The sequence below is a fragment of the Aquarana catesbeiana genome, linkage group LG01, assembly GCF_042186555.1.
Source record: "Aquarana catesbeiana isolate 2022-GZ linkage group LG01, ASM4218655v1, whole genome shotgun sequence".
Taxonomy (NCBI): Eukaryota; Metazoa; Chordata; class Amphibia; order Anura; family Ranidae; genus Aquarana; species Aquarana catesbeiana.
Genome location: NC_133324.1, coordinates 483891010 through 483911290, shown reverse-complemented (window position 1 = coordinate 483911290; position 20281 = coordinate 483891010). Strand labels below are relative to the sequence as shown.

General features: G+C 41.5%; 1 protein-coding gene across 1 annotated transcript in view; it reads right to left on the bottom strand.

Annotated features, from left to right (window-relative positions):
• RNF38 (ring finger protein 38) overlaps positions 1–20281 on the bottom strand; it is a 422379-nt gene that overhangs the window by 122724 nt on the left and 279374 nt on the right. The gene's annotated exons all lie outside the window — the stretch shown is intronic.

The following is a 20281-nucleotide window of genomic DNA, read 5'->3' as shown; positions in this document are numbered from 1 at the left end:
AAAAAGATGTTAGTTGCAATTTTTTATGTTGTTTGTTTGCGCAAGTGATTATCAAATCTATATTTTCAAGAAAAAAAAAATACACTAAAATAAATTTTAATGAGCACAAACACAATGTAGTCCCCAATTTGTCCGTACAAAATAAAAGATTAGGCAGTACTGAGTAAATGGATACCAAATATGTCAGGCTCAAATCTGCGCGAACGGCGAAAAATTATGATAACCAAACTTGCTTTAAACGCCCTTACAGCTTAACGCTTTAGAGTTAAGGGGACTAGAATTATTTCTCTCACTCCGATGCACATACCAGTACCCAAAATGTGTTGCTCGTTTAGAGATTATATACATGGCAATGCCTTACGCATGCTTTTGTGTTTAATTGTTTTCACATGAGGTGACAGGCTACTTTTTTAAAAATTATTTTTGTTATTTTATTACATTTTAAAACACGTTTTTATTGTTGTTTTTTTATATGTTTAACTTTACTGCATTACAAAGGGGCTAACAAGCCCTCTTTGTGGCTGCATTGCTGTCATGAGTTGTGGGTAAGACACATACCTTAAGAAGGTGGAGTCTATGGGATAGCTGGTGCGTCACCAGATAGGCACCTGCAAGTACAATGGTAGATTGGTGGCAGAATGGTGTCCAGTGAGCTGAAGAACGAGTTGCACGGATGGCAAGGTAGGCAGTGGCTCTGTACTGGAAGATGAACTGGGAAAGAAACAGACTGAACTGTAGTGGCAGGACAGTAGCAGACTGAACCACAATGAGCAGAGTGCAGCAGACTGGACAGTAGTGACTGGACTGTAGAAGGCTAGACGGTGAAGACTGGATTGTAACAGACTGGACAGTAGCAGACTGGACCATAGTGAGTAGAGTACAGAAGATTGAACAGTAGTGACTGGACTAAAGAAGATTGGACAGTGAAAACTGGCCTATAAAAAACTGGATCATAATCACTGTAGCCGACTGGAACATAGTACTGTCAAAGACATGTAGCAGACTGGAACAGCAGAGACTGGACCATGGTGACTGTAGCAGACTGGAACATAGCAGCAGGACTTCATCACGCTGGACAATACAGTTAGCAGTAATGGGCTGGATGGATGCTTGAATGCACTGACAAAAAACTTGACTCATTGCTCAAGCAGAGACAACATCTCTTAATCAAGTTTTTAAAAGGCTTCCAGGTCATGCGATGTGGCTACGACAATACCCAGATGCATCCACGAGTAACAGAAGCAACAGCAATGGTATATGGAGAATAAGTGACAGGGACATCCAGTGTGTGTCCCTGTGCCCTTAAGGAAGAGTGGGCTCCCTCCAGGCAAACCTGCTCTTCATATATCTACTGTTATATGTGCTCCAACTCCGACTTTCAAAACTGTAGAATTAGAACCACAGTATACAGAAGAACCTTGGCAGAGTACTACGGCTTTCACATAAATTTGCAAATGTGTGCAAACAAAACCCTCTGTTTTTTAGTGGTAATTGTTAGACAGGGTCGGTTTGGTTTTCTTGCAGGCTGGCTGGTAAGTGTGCTGGAAAATGTTATGTTGTTTGTGATGTGCATTGCCATTCAATGTACACTTTACTCCAAAGGCTAGTTATAGATCGGGGTGGTTGCCATTTATCTGTACAGCTTGTCGGCTGGATTTGGGGACACATTGAATGCCTTCAGCTGCCATTATGATATTCCTGGACTTTCAATGTGTCCCTGTGCCTTCAAGGAGGGAGTAGGCTCCCTACAGGTTATCCTACCCTTCATTTATCCAATGCTATATATGCTCCAATTCGGAGAATCTCAAAACTGTGGAGTTAAGAACACAGTATACAGAGGAGCTTTCGTGGGCACAGCAGCTGTCACATATATTTGCAAATGTGTGCAATGAAACCCTCTGTTTTTAACGTGAATTGTTAGACAGGGTCAGTTTGATTCTCTTGCAGGCTAGCTGGTATGTGTGCTGGGATATTTTCTGTTGTTTTTGAAGTGACATTGACAATTGGGAACAGGTATTCTTATAGAGTCAAATAAAGAACCCTAAAGTCTCTTCTGCCCTCAGCTCCATATGGCCAAGCATAGAACTGTGCTTCATCAGCTATTTACCCAAATTTCTAGTCAGGATTTTCACAGCTGTGAACCAATTTTGCAGTCAGCAGTGGGCATCGGTTCATTGAGCTCCTCACACTTGCCATCCTGACAGCATTTCTTGTGACCCCGTGCTCCCAGACGGAGCAGGAAAGCCCGAGAACCACTAGAGAGTCAGTTACAAGTGATCAGGCAGCTATACACCAGCTCCAGTACAGCAGCTGCAAGCTTGTTTAACTTCCAGGTAAACCAGGCAATATTGCTTCTAGAGTTAATGGCAACACCCACACACAGTTGTAAATTCTTTAGAGCAATAATAATAATAATAATTAAAAAAAAAGCTTATGCATTTTATATTTAAGATACCTAGATGAAGAGTGCATAGAAAAAAAAGTTACAAAATGTAACACATAAGAAAACAGTATTTAAAATAAAAGAGATAAAGTATTCTGCTCCTGGGGTTGGATGGGACACCCAGGTCATACCCCAATACCCCCTTTATAGATTGGACTTCCCAAAAAAGACAAGTATTTGATGGTTGAACCCAGCTTTAAAAGTAAAGTTACCACCCATCTAGACTATCCAATGGGGTGAAATAGGCTAGCCATTGCCCCTTACTGAGTGCATCTTACCCAATTAGCACATGTAGGATTTGAGGGATCAGACTCTTCAAACCTGTGCTGGGTTATGAATTATGAATCCATAAGTATGTACAGTATAATGGTCTTTGCTGTTCTACTAGGTGCAGAGACCAAACATAAGTGCTTTATGCCTAGCAGAACCAACATATTCCACAATAAAGCTGTCTCGTTGTGAGTAGTACACCTCATCTCTGCAGGCTTTTGCAGAAGGTTTTATACTTGTGCACTCTATAGAATGGGAGTTATGGGTTATTAAACTTTTTAGAACTTTCAAGAATTGAAATACACACATTTGTCTCAGATACCAGGTGAGAATATTACATCAACTGTGCAATTTTGGATGCAGGCACATAGACTGGTGTTCATTAATAAAAGACATAAGGTTTAAATGACCCCTGTTGTAAAGGCCTTCCTTTGATACTGTATTGTTAAAATGTAATATACATTCCAAATTAACTCTGCCCTTACTGGAGAATTACAGACCTCTACTGTGATTTTTAAAATGTTTATAAAAATATTATCCATCCCTGCTTACTCTTACCCGCATAATGAAACCCTAACTTGAGGGAGATTTTCTCTAATTTTCCTGTTGAGTCTCAAGAAAAAGGAGTGAAGGGTAATCCCCACATTGGGACATTGACAATAAAAATAACCTGACAAGGATTTTAAACCTTCCTTCTCCGTCCAAAATTAAGGAAGTTTAGCTATACATACACTTTAAGAATTATTTTAGGGGCACTATTTTAGTGTAAAAACTAAAATGTAAAGTAGTTATAGCTAAACCTGGGGCTGTAGAAAAAGTTGCAGTGTGTCATTCTCTGCTCTGGTAAACGCTAATTTTGCCTAGGAGATGCTAAATATGGTGAATAGCCTAATGTATTCCAAGCTTCCCTGTCAGCCGGTGTTAAAATCTGCTGTCCCACACTGCTGTGATGTGAAGTTCTCGGTATCCTCAAACACAATACAGGACCACTGGTCCTGCATTTTACATGATGACTTTAGAGAGCTGCGACTAGTCAGGCAGTAAAGTGGAGCAGCTTGGGGGATTAGTCTTTTAAAGAGGACAAAGCCTGTGAGAGCAAGAAATAGGGTATTTCACTTTATTTAAATTCCTGTAGACAAAATGCACATTTAAAATACAACTATAGGCAGTTTTTTTTTCATTTTAGATAGACTAAGGGAAGGTTATAACCTCTGTCAGTTTTTTATTGTCATCTGTGTTCCATTGAGAAGATTTACCTTCCCTTCCTGTCCTATAGCTAAACAGGATGTGAGAGCAAATGAAGGGAATCCCTTGCCCCCCCTCCCCCAGGTCACCAGAACTAGTGTCCCCATTGGAAACAGTTTGTTGGCTGTTGTTTGTGGGTTCGCTACACACCACTCTTGTACCAGATCTCCCTTTTTAGAAAACAGACACCTTTGGAGCTATTGCTGTGCTATTGCTGTGCACTACAAGCGACGTCAACATGGAAAAACCCTCCTCTTTTTTTGGCTAGTTGTACTAAAGTCAATCTATCGGTTACAGTGTTCATTTTGAAATCATATTTCGATTTAGTTTTAGTCATAGTCTTTTGACTAAAATGCCATTTTAGTTTTAGTCATATTTTATTCATCTGAACTGTTTTAGTTTTAGTCGACTAAAATATCCTACATTTTAGTCGACTAAAACCTCCAGTATATTTTAGTTGATCAAAATCATTTTAGTAGACTAAAATCTAATGGGTTTAACTAAATTGTAAAGCATTATTTAAGCATTTCTCTAGAGTTTCCAAACTCATTATATACTCCTGAAATAAAAAAAAAACTGTGTGAGGAGGCCTGTAATGCAGAGTGCTCTGCTCCTCAGACTATCCAGAGCACTGTTTGCATTACAGGCCTCCTCAGACCATCCAGAGTACTGAGTGCATTACAGGCCTCCTCTTCAGATCATCCAGAGCACTGTGTGCATTACAGGCCTCCTCAGACCATCCAGAGCACTGTGTGCATTACAGGTCTCATTAGACCATCCAGAGTACTCACTGTGCATTACAGGCCTCCTCAGACCATCTAGAGCACTCTGCATTACAGGCCTCCTCACACAGTTTTTTTTTTACCCCAGGAGTATATAATGAGTTTGGAAACTCTGAGGAGGCCTGTAATGCACAGTGAGTACTCTGGATGGTCTAATGAGACCTGTAATGCACACAGTGCTCTGGATGGTCTGAGGAGGCCTGTAATGCACACAGTGCTCTGGATGGTCTGAAGAGGAGGACTGTAATGCACTCAGTACTCTGGATGGTCTAAGGAGGCCTGTAATGCACACAGTACTCTGGATGGTCTGAGAAGGAGGCCTGTAATGCACACAGTGCTCTGGATGGTCTAAGGAGGCCTGTAGTACACACAATGCTCTGGACAGTCTGAGAAGGAGGCCTATAATTGCACACAAAGCTCTGGATGGTCTGAGCAAGCTTGTAATGCACACAGTGCTCTGGGCGGTAGTCTGAGGAGGCTTGTAATGCACAGTGCTCTGGATGGTGGTCTGAGGAGACCTGTAATGCACAATGCTCCAGATGGTGGTCTGAGGAGGCCTTTAAATCCTTCACAGTGCTCTGGATGGTCTGAGGAGTAGAGGCCTGTAATGCACACAGCGCTCTGGATGGTTGGGAGGCCTATAAATGCTGGACAGTGCTCTGAATAGTCTGAGGAGTGGAGGCCTGTAATGCACACAGTGCTTTGGATTGTTGGGAAGCCTGTTAATGCTGCACAGTACTCTGGACAGAGCCTGAATGCTGCACAGTGCTAAGCACACCACACCACTAAGCATGCTATGGTTGCTACCTTGCTTGCTGGGAGGGGAAACAGGCGGGACTCAGAGGAAACTGGAAGTTCACGTGGGTAAACGTTCCTTCCTTCACATTTTCGTTCTGTTTTCATTCAGTGATGAAAATGGGAATTGATTTTGATAGTTTTTGTCAATTGATGAAAATTTGGGGTAATTTTTGTTTTGACGCTGACAAAAATTTTGATGTTGAAAATTTTTTGAAAATGGTTTTGTTGACAAAATTAACACTGATCGGTTGATTTCAGTACAACCAGCCTGTTGTTTTTTTTCATATGATATGATAACTTCTCTTATTTGCTCCCTTTTGGTCTCCTAAAAATACCACTGAAAGCATTTTATGTTCAATAATTGCAAATAACATTGGTCGATCCTGTTCTTGATAATTTGAGGTGCTCTATGCCTCTGCTGACTGTTATCAGCATTGCTCTCTGCTATTTATGAGGACTAAAAACCCCCCATGTTATGGTGAAGAGTAGAGAAGGACCATTCTGTAGTTCTGTCTGAGGGTAACAATACTGCTCCTTCATAGATATGGTACAGTGAGTGATCATTGTCACCTCGATAAAAAAACAAAAAACAAAAAGTAATGCAGCTTCCATAACTAAGCTACAATATATTACTTTTTTATTTTTAGGCTTAGATACTCTAATGTGGTGAGTTGTTTAAGGTCTGTAACTAAATGTACTTAAGCTCTTGGACCAGAATGACAGCTAAGGAACTAGCATTTTTAGAAGGAGAGGTCAGAAATGGCAGCTTCCAGAGTTCTTTACTAAAGCTCTTCTTCAACACACAGCCCACTTATTCTTGCTTACATGCTTACATAGTGCTCATGTGTAGACTGTAAACCTAGATAATATCTACAAGCCTAGCTGGAGCAGTACATTATAAATGAATCAACAATGTATAAATATATGGAAGATGGAGTTTAATCAGTAGTATTAAAACTACTACTTAAAGCCTCATGAGCAAGTGCCATGAGAAGGTATAACAACCTACATGTAAAAAGGTCAACTGTAACAGTAGGATATTTATAATGCAATCAAAGCTACGGGGCTGCCTCGGCTCAGAAAGCATTCTGCTTTGAAGCCCATTAGTGATATAATGTAAGCTTCCTCTGCCACTGGCATATAAGAAATCAATTTCAGCCTACAAATGTTCTGCTACGTAAACGCTAAGAACAGCTATCAATTCCCCTTGCTGTACAAAGGGATCTCCTAACTGGAAAATAAACCCACAGTTTTCCCATCTAACTTTATTTGTACACAGTAAAAACCAATGTGGCATTAAAACACATTTCAGTCTACCCACTCCATCATAAATTCATGGCAAACCAAGCCACCTTTAAATCCAACATATGCCCAAACAGATGGAAGAACATATTTCTACTTCTGAGAGGTCAGGGAAAAACAGTCAGAGAATCCCTCAAAAGGGTAAGATGCACAGGCACTGACTATACTACACCGATCACATTCTACTATATCTCTAGCTGTATGTTTTGAACTCTATTTTGCTACATAATATAGGTTACTTTCTATGCCATTTATTTTTAGTTCTACATTGTTGCAACTTTCTTTTTTATTCATTTATTTACTATATTTATCTGTCTAGCAATAAATGTATGACAAAAGAAAGCAATGTTCCCTATTTTCGAGCATAATTTTCAATAGCTGGCCCATTTCTCATTAGTCAGTGTGCATCTATAATGCAACACTAAGGGGTTGATTTAGTATGGCCCCTTTCACACAGGGGCAGACCTGCGGCTTGCTTAGCAGAGTATCTGTCCGCTGATCAGTGCTGAGTAGGCAAATGACAAGTCTGTGTCTGATCCGCTTATGCAGAGCAGACACGGACACAGACCGTTTTTTCTCTATGGGTGGCCCAGATCTAAATGGACTGCCTGTCCGTTTACACCTGACTGCCATCTAATCTGATTCGATGGAAGGAAGGGGTACAGATTCCCAGCCATCTCTTTTTGGTGGATCCGAATGGATGTAGGTGGGTGTAAACAGACACATGTCTGTTTACACCCAGTGCTCCATAGAGGGAAATGGCGGTTCTGATCAGGTTCATCTGAAAAACAGACAGACAGACCCAATCGGAATGTCTGTGTGAAAGGGGCCTAAAACTGGAGAGTGCAAAATCTGTTGCAGCTCTAAATAGAAACCAATAAGCTTCCAGTTTAATAAGCTTAAAGTAGATGTAAACCCTCACATATACCCAGTGAAGTGAACAGCCTCAGATGATACACAGAGATGAAACAAATCTCTCTACATAAGTTTTACCTGTATATCTGCTGTCTTCAGCTTGCTATAGTCTTTAGAAAGTGCACATCTTGTTAGAAATGTTCTCTTCTTGTTCAGCACTGGATGTGGATTCTGGGCATACACTGTGTGTGAGATGATTGGAGGAAAGGCACACACCCCCCCTCTCCACATAGGCAGAAAAAGAAAGAAATGTGCAGAGCTGTGTTGTGAATAGATCAGCTGTCTGCTAATCTATTTATAGCACCCATCATGACACAAAATTCAGGCTGGTTTTATCTTGGTTGTCAGAGAACTTCTCAGAAGTTATCATGCTGATAACCGAAGAACAGAGCAGCAGAAAGACATGGGACTTATGGCTTTGGAGAGAGACAAGAAAACACTGCAGATATACAGTATGTGCCTAGGTCAAATTTTCATGAATCAGGTTTACATCCACTTTAATTGAAGAAGCTGAAGTTAGAAGCTGATTGGCTACCATGAACAGCTGCACCACATTTTGCACACTATAGTTTTACTATATCAACTCCTAGGGCCCCTTTCACACATGTGGACTGTTTGTCTGTTTTTGATCCATCCGTTGACAGATGAAAAATGTACTTCAATGTATCTCTATGGAAAAACAGATGTAAATGGATGATCATCGTTCATCGAGCAGTTTACATTCACATCCGTCAACATTCATTTTTTGAAACTCATCAAATCCCTATTTTTGTTCAGTTAAAAAAATGTATTGAACGAAAAACAAATGTAAATGGACAAACGGTCTGTTTTTGCATTGGCAGTGGATGTAAAAAACTGAAGAGAAACTTGTAAGCTGATGAAAAACTGATGCAAACTTCAACCGTTTTTTCTTTCGTGACTGAATTGATGAAATGAACGGTCTGCATTTGTAAAAGGGGTCTAAGGCTATCAGGTCCGCCTGTCAGTTTTTCAGGTGGACCTGATCGGACCGTCCAGTCTCTTCTTTGGAGCGGTGGGTGTTAGCGGATACACGTCTGCTGACACCCCCGACGCCATCCGATCCTGCCCGCCAAAAAAAGACAGTTGGTGGTCCTATTCCCCATCCGTCCGGCAGATTGGATAGCATCGGATGGAAATGGACAGGCTGTCCCTTTCCATCCAATTGCCCCATAGAGGAGAGTGGGACTGTGTCCATGTCCGCTCTGCATAGCGGAGCAGACACGGACCTGTCATCCGCTTGCTCAGAGAGCAGAGAGATCCCCTGCTGAGCAAGTGGATTCCGCTTAGCAGATGCGCCCATGTGAAAGGAGTCTTAGTGTCCCAAGTACTTGGATGTGCTTGCTGACAGATTTACAACTTTTGCTGCAATAGCTTGCTGTACACACTGCTTTAATACAATCTGAATTCTGAGTTAAGGTGGTGATAGATAGATGAAGGATCAGATGAACCACACACCACTCTCAGCATAAGCATGTATTGCAGCTGTGCACTGGCACTGAGGCTGCATTGACACTTTTGTGTAGTGGGGTATCTCTCAGTTCACCACTTCAGGAATATACTGTATATGCCGGTCTATGACCAGCTTTTATAGTACTATTTATATTAGTCCTGCCCTTGTGGACATTACAATCTAATATCTCTTCCACACTCATAAATACATAATCATCCTCTGGGGTCAATTTAATCAGATGATTATTAAGTTACAATCAGGGGTATTCATACAGAGTGTTTATTACACTCTTTAGAATGCCATTAGGCTATTACTAAAGGCAAGAGGCTAGACTGTACACTTTGCAAGAAGTTGCTCCAGAGCTTGATAAATGTGGCGAAGCTTCACTTTGCAAAGACTAACCAATCACATGCAAGGAAACGAAAAAAAAACAGCATTTTTGTTTGCACATGATTGGATAATGGAAGTCAGCAGAGCTTCCTTCTCTTTTAAAGCTCTAGCAACTGCACTTACAAAGTGCACATTTTATTTGCCTTTAGTAAATTAACCCCATGGCGTCCCTGCATGACATACAGTATGTCACTGCAGGCAACAGATTTATATACCTGTTGTAAATCACAAGGAGAGAGTGAAGCTGATGGGCAACGAGTATCTTAGCTTCCCCATCAGTGTCCCTGGCTGTTGTCAGTGTCCCTGGCTGCTGTCAGTGTCCCTGGCTGCTGTCAGTGTCCCTGGCTGTTGTCAGTGTCCCTGGCTGCTGTCAGTGTCCCTGGCTGTTGTCAGTGTCCCTGGCTGCTGGGAGGCTGTCAGCTGTGAACAACCAGTGACAGGTGGAGGCAGCTGTGGTAAACATGCTACACAGCATGTACTGACAGCGAGACCCACTGCAGTCAAAATTTACTGATCAGAGGCTGCAGTTGATTGGCTGCAGCTGCTGACTGACAAAAGTTTTTCAACTTGTTTGTTCGAAATTGATCTAACAATCAATTTATGTCAAACAGGGAAGGCAACAAGCTGATCAAAATTTGACAGGTACCTGCTGAACCGGCCAAATTTCAATCCGTCCATAGCCGGTTTAATAGTCTCGCATTCAGAGCATTGGTAACCAGATTAGAAGAACTGGACCCTTTTGTTTTTAAAATGCTACTCCTAAATCAAAAGAGCGCTGACCCGCCACCATGTGATGGTACACAGGCAGTTATAGTTACTCCTAATGTAGACATCAGGCCAGAGCTGTAACTAGAATTTTCAGGGCCCCAGTGTAAGAAACCACGTAGGGTCCCTCTTGGCCCGGACCGTTCCCACTGATTCTGGGGCTTTTTTACTTCAATTGTGGGGCCCTTTTTTACGGTCCTGCAGCAGGACCCTTTTACATGTTCTGCAGTGGTCCCCCTTCCTGTGATCTTGGGGCAAGTGCGACCTTTGCGACCCTGGTAGTTCTGCCACTGGTGTCAGTAGGTTTTTTCTTTCTGTTTGTGATTTATTCACTGTGTTTATTCCGAAAAGGAAGCGACCAGTAAATTACATATTTATCGGCCTCTTCCTTCGCTCTCCATCCTGACAAATCCCCAGCAGCAGCCAATGGGAGAGGGGAAGTCGGCAGAGTTGGAGGAGGTATATAGCACAAAAAAGTAAATGGTAGGACTTTAAATACCCCTCCAGTGAACACGCAGATACATTCATATATAGAAACATACAATTTTTTTTTTTTCTTACACTAAAACGTCTAAAAACTCATATCAAATGTCATATTAATACCAACAAACATTGTCCACTGCAAATATGCATGGCTATTGGTAGAAATAGAGAGCTTGGGTTGATGTGTTTCGTGGAAAACACCTCTTACTCAGGATCTCCTGTTTCTTACATAAGTGCACATGACCAAAGAAATGTATTCTTTTTCCAAAACTATTTCATACATGTATAATATATATTTTTCAGCTGCCAAATTGTATACAAAGATATGATAGTAGGAAACCATGTGGTGTTGATAAAGGTCTCGCCGGTCTGTGGGAGAGTGATCATCCCCAGAATAGAGCTCTGTGTGTGGAAGAGCACTGGAGCAACCACTCAGTGTGATAGTAATAGGTGCAAGAGCTGGAGGGGGGGGGATAAGTACACAGGTCCACGGGCAGCAGAATCTGGATGGGGGGGCATATGCAGGAACCGATCCCCTCCATTTTCCTCCTGCAGCCACTAAATGCCTGCGGGAGGGAAAGGAGGCGAAGCAGGCTTTCAGTGGTTGCAGGAGGAAAATGGAAAGCATGGGTTCCTTTACATGCCCCCCTCTGCCGCCCCTATTGTCCAGGTGTACAGGGGAGCTACACAGGCCTTGAGCATGGCGCCGGGTCGCAATTGTGATCCACTGTACTTATACCCCTGGATCAGGCAATTGGGCAAGGTAATGTACTTCCAATTCTGTTCATCTGCCGCCCTCTATTCTAACTTGTTTAGTAGTGGCTCACAGGGAAGCCAAATAAATGCCAGAATTGGAAGAAAGGGGAGGGGGTGCTATTTTCCTATATGCTGGCATATAAAAGTGATCAGTTGACTATAAACTTGTATTAACCACATCTAGTCAATTGAGGAAAGTTAGCTAATTAATTTTCAACCAAGCTAGGGACTAATTTTGCATGCATGAACTTGTATTCAACCTTTAACTGCCCCACTGTAAGATTACTGCAGTGGCAGTAAATGGGTTAAACAATAACACACCCCAGGCTCTGGCCTCTCCATAAAAACCCGAAAAGCCTTCTTCAGAGCTGACTAATTGGCCCTCATTCAGCAACTCTTAATCTTAGGAATTGTTCACACCTAAACACGCATTATAACCCTTGTCATGACCTGTGCTATAATGCACATTACTGCAACGCATTGAAGAAATAAGGTGCCGTAAAATGCAAACTTATTTGCACCCTAACACGCAATGCACCAGTGTTAAAGTGATACATACAGGCATAGGCGTGCGCACAGGGTGTGCCAGGTGTGCCCAGGCACACCCTAATCACCCTGTGCAGCAAAATTCCCCCTACTGCCCTGGCCCCCCCCCCTTCTCCCCACAGTGCTTCTGGCTTCCCTCCTCTCACCTCCTGCTGACTGATGCTGCAAGGATGAGTGGGGGAAGTGGATCGTAACATGTAATTTACTGGCCCCTTCTCTTTCTGAGTGAACATCGTGAGTGATCGATAGTGTGTGTTTGAGCATTGGGTTGCACACCCTAATGCAATAGGCTGCGCACACCTATGCATACAGGTACCTACTATTAGGGCGTGGCCTCGCAGTGCTAGCCATCACGTGTTCGAATTATTTGTTTGCACGGGCGTTCTGCCTTTGAATATGCCGGCTTTTTTAATGAATTTTTATATTTGAGTTTTATATGATCTCTTGTGGTATGTTTTAACCAATAAATAGCTTAAAAACGATATCACACTATTGGAGTATTTTCTCCGTTTTGCCTCCCTCTCCTGTTTATGGACTTCTGGCATTCCTGAGTCCCCCCTCTGAGGTTCGAATAGTTGGATCATCCCGGCCATACGGAAGTCGGCGGCATACGCTGCCAGGACCAGGAGATTAACAACTTGTCCCTGCAGAGGGTGAAATCTGCAAGCTCACAAGACCTTGCCACAGGGGAGGTCCAACACCTGGGGTAAGCGTACATCTACTACCTCTCTTGTCGTTGTTACTGTATACCTGAACAGAAGTATTTTGGCTTATTAACCCTTGGCGTGTGAGGATGAAACACATGGAGCGGACTTTTTCAGCTTGAATTTATGGGATTCACATTATTATAGACTGTTAACAGACGGCTTCTGCCTATGACTAATGATTGTATACTCATTGTTATCACATGGATGGTGCTTTCTTAGCACTTCATTTTGTTTTCATTTTTTGCTAGTATTTTGGGATAAGATATTTATGCACTCACTGTTATCATATGTATGGTGCGTTCTTAGCACTTTATTTTGTTTTCATTTTTGCTAGCGCAATTAAGTTTATTTTTTTAGGTACCTACTATGCTCTGAGCATTTCATTGTCCAGCACCTATTTTTTCAACTGTTGAGGTGTGTTGACCGCCCAAATAATTTTGAATGGGCTACGTAATGCAAGATTTCTCAAGGCACAAAAATGCATGCGTTTCAGCACACTGCGTTCCAGTGTGAATGAGCCCTTACCTTTGAACACCCCTGTTGTGGGTGGCCTCTGACAGTGGACAAAAGCAGTATGTCCACACAAGGTCATAGTCCATATTGGAACATTTTAGAATGTCCTTAGTGTTCAGCAGACAGAATATAAATGCATGCATAGTGAGTAATACATGTTACACAGGCTTACTCGCTGCAAACCATGACAGGCAAGCATATTTTAAAGTAGCTTGTATTAGAAAAGACATTCTGTGAAACACAAAAAAATACCTTTAATATGCAAATATTTTTTTTTTTTCTATTGCAGCAGCATTTTTTATTCTTTTAGATATCCACTGTAGTTGATTATTCCTCCTACTTGCTTCATTTCAAAGGTGAACATTTTCTCTACCACTATGGGCAGCTTCCTCTGAAAATGAGTAGCACTGCTGTTATTTTGCATGCAATAACCACAGTTTTAAAATTCCAGTAAGCAGTCCTCTCCCTTCTGTTTCCAGTAGACTAGTGATAAATTCACTCTCTAGTCTCTAACATTCCAGGCTTATGCCGATCCTTGACTTGTAGAGCCACCCAGCTGGAGTCCCTACTGCATACTTACGTCAAGGTTTCAGCAAAGCCTGGCAACAAATTATTACAGATAACTACAAATATGCTTTGTATGGAAAAAAAGTAGAATTTACAGCAAGTGTAAAAGCTGCCAAAGTCTAGTGTGCAGACAGTGATTGATGTCCCTGTGCAGCATCAAGTCTGAATTTTCTGTTCCTTTGAAGCTACTTAAGTTTTAGAAGTCTTGCACATCCAATATGAGTGTCCTACATAAACAGGAGTGTGCGTTTTCCTGGACACCTGTACAGTTACCTACATAGAGCTAGGTGCAATTGAATGGAAATGTGATAGTAACAAGCAGCAGTGAAGTTGCTTGGTAGGACCAAGGAGCTGAACGATTCAGAGGTTGCAACCTGGGTAACGGAGCTGAGAAAAATAATGAAGGATTCATGGACAAAGTCAAAGTCAGACGTCACTAAGCTGAGAGGGTAGTCATGCATCAATTAGAAAAGGAAATCAGAGATGAAGCAACAAAAAAAAAGAGGGCAACAGGGAAGCCTTACCAGTCATAGATTCAGTCTCAGCATAAAAAAAACCTATAGGAACTGCATTTCCCTTAAAACAGAACGCCAGAGAAAAATAACAAATTAAAAACTAATAGCCTATTAAAAAATATCAAAATTGGCTTTTGCTGCAATATTCAACTTTAATCCAGAGATTTCCCTTTCGGTACTTTTTTCTGCCGCTAGAACTAAATTCACCCAGATCCTTACAAAAAGGCAGATTAAATAATAATAATAAAAAAAAAACATTTTAAATGTTTAAATAATGAGTGTCTGAAATAAATGTTATTGTATCATGATTTATACAACCAAGTGCATGCACATCTTTTACAACTACAAACCAAACCTGAATCATCAACAACACAGACAAAATAGCGAAACATTATTATAAAAAGGAGATGTGCGTTTCTGGCATTTCTAGTCCTCTCTGCATGATTTACCAGGCACAGTGTTTTATTCTTTTAGAATAATGTCATTGCTAGCATAAAAAAACCAATTATGGCATTACCTATTCTTTTGTGATTTAAAGTGGTTGTAAAGGCTTTTTTTCCACTAAAATAACAAACATGCTAAGCTTACCTGCTCTGTGCAATGGTATTGCACAAAGTGGCCCAGAACCTCCTCTTCTGGGGTCCTCTGCCAGCACTCTTGGCTTCTTTTCTTCTTTGTGTGCCCCCATAGCAAACCACTTGCTATAGGGGCACACCTGCGGCCTCAATCCCAAGCCAGGCTGTTTGTGTCTATTGAAACACACAGCACAGCTCAGCCCCACCCCTCGCTCTCTGCTCACAATGTTTAACTGACAGCAGCAGGAGCTAATGGCTCCCATTGCTGCCTCTGTCTGCATTGAGAGAGAGAGGAGAGAGCTGCTGCAGACAAGCACAGTGAGGGATCGAGATTGGGCTCAGATACGTGTAAGGGGGGGGGAGTTGAGTCAGCGATACAAATACTGGGTATTTTTTTTTACCTTAATGCAGGTAATGTATTAAGGTAAAAAAGTGTCTAGTCTTAATTACCACTTCAACTTTCTTTTCTTTTTAAGATAATCTAATTCTAAATAAAAATACAACATTAAAAAGAACTGATGAGCTCATTTTTATTTGCAAAATTGTGTAAATGTTAATGATTTATTATATGATTTTTTTAAAAATTTGATTTAATGTATTATCCTAGCACTAGAAACAAATGAAGGGCAATTTTCATTTTTCATCTTTTTCTAGAAGTTGAGTAACCTTAGCAATTCAGCAAAGTGTACCCTGCAGCTATGTGGTCAAAATTTAGTTGCTATATAAAGCTTTTGAATCCTTTGGAATCTTCTGAATAGCTGCATGGATGGCTCTTAAAATGTTATACTGTATATGTGTATATATATATATATATATATATATATATATATATATATATATATATATATATATATATATATATCTCACAAAAGTGAGTACACCCCTCACATTTTTGTAAATATTTTATTATATCTTTTCATGTGACAACACTGAAGAAATGACACTTTACTACAATGTAAAGTAGTGAGTGTACAGCTTGTATAACAGTGTAAATTTGCTGTATCCTCAAAATAACTCACACAGCCATTAATGTCTAAACCGCTGGCAACAAAAGTGAGTACAGCCCTAAGTAAGCCGTTTTCCCTCCCCGGTGTCATGTGACTCATTAGTGTTACAAGGTCTCAGGTGTGAATAGGGAGCAGATGTGTTAAATTTGGTGTTATCGCTCTCACTCTCTCATACCGGTGACTGGAAGTGCAACATGGCACCTCATGGCAAAGAACTCTCTGAGGATCTGAAAAAAGAAGTGTTGCTCTACATAAAGATGGCCTAGGCTATAAGAAGATTGTCAAGACCCTGAAACTGAGCTGCAGCACGGTGGCCAAGATAATACAGTGGTTTAACAGGACAGGTTCCACTCAGAACAAGCCTTGCCATGGTCAACCAAAGAAGTTGAGTGCACGTGCTCAGCATCATATTCAGAGGTTGTCTTTGGGAAATAGACGTATGAGTGCTGCCAGCATTGCAGAGGTTGAAGGGGTGGGGGTCAGCCTGTCAGTGCTCAGACCAAACACCGCACACTGCATCAAATTGGTCTGCATGGCTGTCATCCCAGAAGCAAGCCTCTTCTAAAGATGATACACAAGAAAGCCCGCAAACAGTTTGCTGAATACAAGCAGACTAAGGGCATGGATTACTTAAACCATGTCCTGTGCTGCTGATGAGACCAAGATAAACTTATTGGATTCAGATGGTGTCAAGCGTGTGTGGCTGCAACCAGCTGAGGAGTACAAAGACAAGTGTGTCTTGCTTATAGTCAAGCATGGTGGTGGGAGTGTCATAGTCTGGGGCTGCATAAGTGCTGGCAGCACTGCAGAGCTACAGTTCATTGAGGGAACCATGAATGCCAACATGTACTGTGACATACTGAAGCAGAGCATGTTCCCCTCCATCCAGAGACTGGGCCGTAGGGCAGTATTCCAACATGATAACGACCCCAAACACACCTTCAAGACGACCACTGCCTTTCTAAAGAAGCTGAGGGTAAAGGTGATGGACTGGCCAAGCATGTCTCCAGACCTAAACCCTATTGAGCATCTGTGGGGCATCCTGACATGAAAGGTGGAGGGCAAGGTCTCTAACATCCAACATCTCCGTGATGTCGTCATGGAGAAGTGGAAGAGGACTCCAGTGGCAACCTGTGACGCTCTGGTGAACTCCATGCCCAAGAGGGCAGTGCTGGAAAATAATGGTGGCCACACAAAATATTGACACTTTGGGCCTAATTTGGACATTTTCACTTAGAGGTGTACTCACTTTTGTTGCCAGCGGTTTAGACATTAATGGCTGTGTGTTGAGATATTTTGAGGGGACAGCAAATTTACACTGTTATACAAACTGTGCACTCACTAATTTACATTGTAGCAAAGTGTCATTTCTTCAGTGTTGTCACATGAAAAGATATAATAAAATATTTACAAAAATTTGAGGGGTGTACTCACTTTTGTTAGATACTGTATATATATATTATATATAATGTTGCTGTGTATCTAAGACTTAATAAATTAATTATTGTTTTGACTTTCCTGTAAAGAAGAAGTACAGCCAAAACCTGTTTGGCTGAACTTCTCCTGTGGATCACAGGAGTGCAGTTCGTTCTACACTCCTGTGACCCATTTTCAGCTAAAGCCCGCTGTTGGCTGATGCCATAGAGCCGGTCTAGGTTCAGGCAAGATTGCGACCATATGGTTGGGATCCACCCAGTGAGCTGCTGAGAGCCTGAACCGATCCTCTCCCGCCCCCTCCACAGCCCAGCGCCCCAGTGAGCGAGGAGGGGGCAGAGCAGAGAGCTGGTGACTGACAGTCACCAGCTCTCTGCTCACAGTGCTCTGGGAACCAAGGGATCAGCGGTGTTTGATCGCTTGGTTAGAGCCAGCGGGGAACCGAGGCTGCATCCACCTAGGTAAGTATGATTTTATTTTTTAGGTAAGTATGATTTTTTTTTAAAAAGCAAAACCTATACTTCTCTTTTAACTTTGTAACAATTTCAGTTAGGTATTCTGACTTATATGAAAATAATTATTTCAAGGAGTGAAATTCTCAGAAAACATGAAACATGTTGGTTTGTTTCCACACACACATACTCCCAGTACCGCGCCCCCCCCCTGCTCAATGGTGGCGGGGAGGGAGAAGAGCGGACACACCTCCCTCCCCTTCTTGCTGTGACCCGGAAAGCGATGTGTATGATGCCACTTTCGGGTCACCTGTCACTTTTCCCAGCTAGCGTAGCTGGGAAGAGATTTATTGCAATGCAGGGGTAAGCAAAAAATTTTTTTTGTTCTGCAAAAAATTCAAGTTACACCCAAGTACATCAAATCCCATCTCCCCAAATTTTTTTTGAGGGCCCTCACCCCCCACATATATGCACGTACAAATATAAACAGACGCAGCAGGGGCACCTACGTGTGAAAATGTTGATTGCAATACACATGTTACATGTTGCCGCGCATGCTGGAGTGAGAGTAATAATTGTAGCACAAGACCTCCTTTGTAACACTAAACTGATGACCTGTAGGGGGCTTTTGAAGCATTGGCTATAGAAAATATAGGGAACTGAAGTTTGTCATCAAATGCATCCTCACCAGCCCCCATCAAATGCAGCCTCACCAGCACCCATCAATGCAGCCTACCAGCTTCCATCAAATGCAGCCTCACCAGCACCCATCAATGCAGCCTACCAGCATCCATCAAATGCAGCCTCACCAGCCCCCATCAATGCAGCCTACCAGCATCCATCAAATGCAGCCTCACCAGCGCCCATCAAATACAGCCTCACCAGCTCCCAACAAATGTAGCCTCACCAGCGCCCATCAAATGCAGCCTACCAGTGCCCATCAATGAATGTTTGCTTGCTTGCAGACACAGTCCTCTGCCACTGCTGCGCCTCTGACACTATGTGCGAACAGAGCAGCGGCTGCCTGCTGATGCTGAGACTTAGTTGCTTGCTGCAGAGAGAAGAGAGTAGGAAAACCAGTGGCTAGGTGCCCTAGGCAGCAGGGCGCCCCCTGGCGGCTGCCTAGTTTGCCTAGTGATAGCTCTGAACCTGAACACAGCATACTGAAATATTAATAAACATATCAAATAATATAATTACATTTTTTGGTCACCTTTTTTGCTGCTCCTTAGTACTAGTCAAAGCAACCTCCAAAGTATAGTGAACACATGGGATTTGACATCACCTAAATTCACCCAGACCCATTAGATGACATTATTCTAATTATAGCACTTAAAACATATTTGAACAACAAAAGAATAATGTGTATGCCACAAACATTTAAAGCATAAAAGCCCTGGACCACTATGCTATTACAAATGGCTTATTCCTCAAAAGTATTCTTTTGTCAGCGTGAATTGCAGAAATAAAAAAACTGAAACAGTTCTGTAAATATGTCATAAAAGACTATACGCAGCAAGAACAAAACATTAGAAAGCACTAGCATTCACAGTTTTATATTATAAGGATTCATAAATATACTCAAGGGCTTTAAGTTTCAAAAAAGTGCTAACCCACAAAAAGGCAGAAAATGCACCATAACAAGGTGTTTATTATGTGCAATAAAATCTGCTGCCTAACACATGAGATCCACATAATCTTAATTTACAAACATATTTTATTGCAAATTAGAATGTATAAAGCCTGTGAATTATACAAGTTTTTATTTTATTTTGTGATACTGGTTTATACTACCTGACCAGTATGTGAATTTTTTTTGTGTAAATTATAAAAAAAAAAAAAAAAAAAAAGAGAGAGATTTAAATTGACTCTTGAGAGCACATTATTAATTCCATTCTAGTATTCAAATATTAGTAAAACTAGGGAGCATCCACCTCCAGGCAAACTGCTCTCTTCCACTAAGGGCTCATACATAGGTGCGTCATTTTACAGCTTTTTTGAGCTTCTGCAAAACTCAAAAAAATGTATGTCAATATTCATAATGTACAGTCAGGTCCATAAATATTGGGACATCGACACAATTCTAATCTTTTTGGCTCTATACACCACCACAATGAATTTGAAATGAAACAAGTGTGCTTTAACTGTGCTTTAACTGCAGGCTTTCAGCTTTAATTTGAGGGTATTTACATCCAAATCAGGTGAACGGTGTAGGAATTACAACAGTTTGGATATGTGCCTCCCACTTTTTAAGGGACCAAAAGTAATGGGGCAGATTAACAATCATCCATCAAACTTTCACTTTTTAATACTTGGTTGCAAATCCTTTGCAGTCAATTACAGTC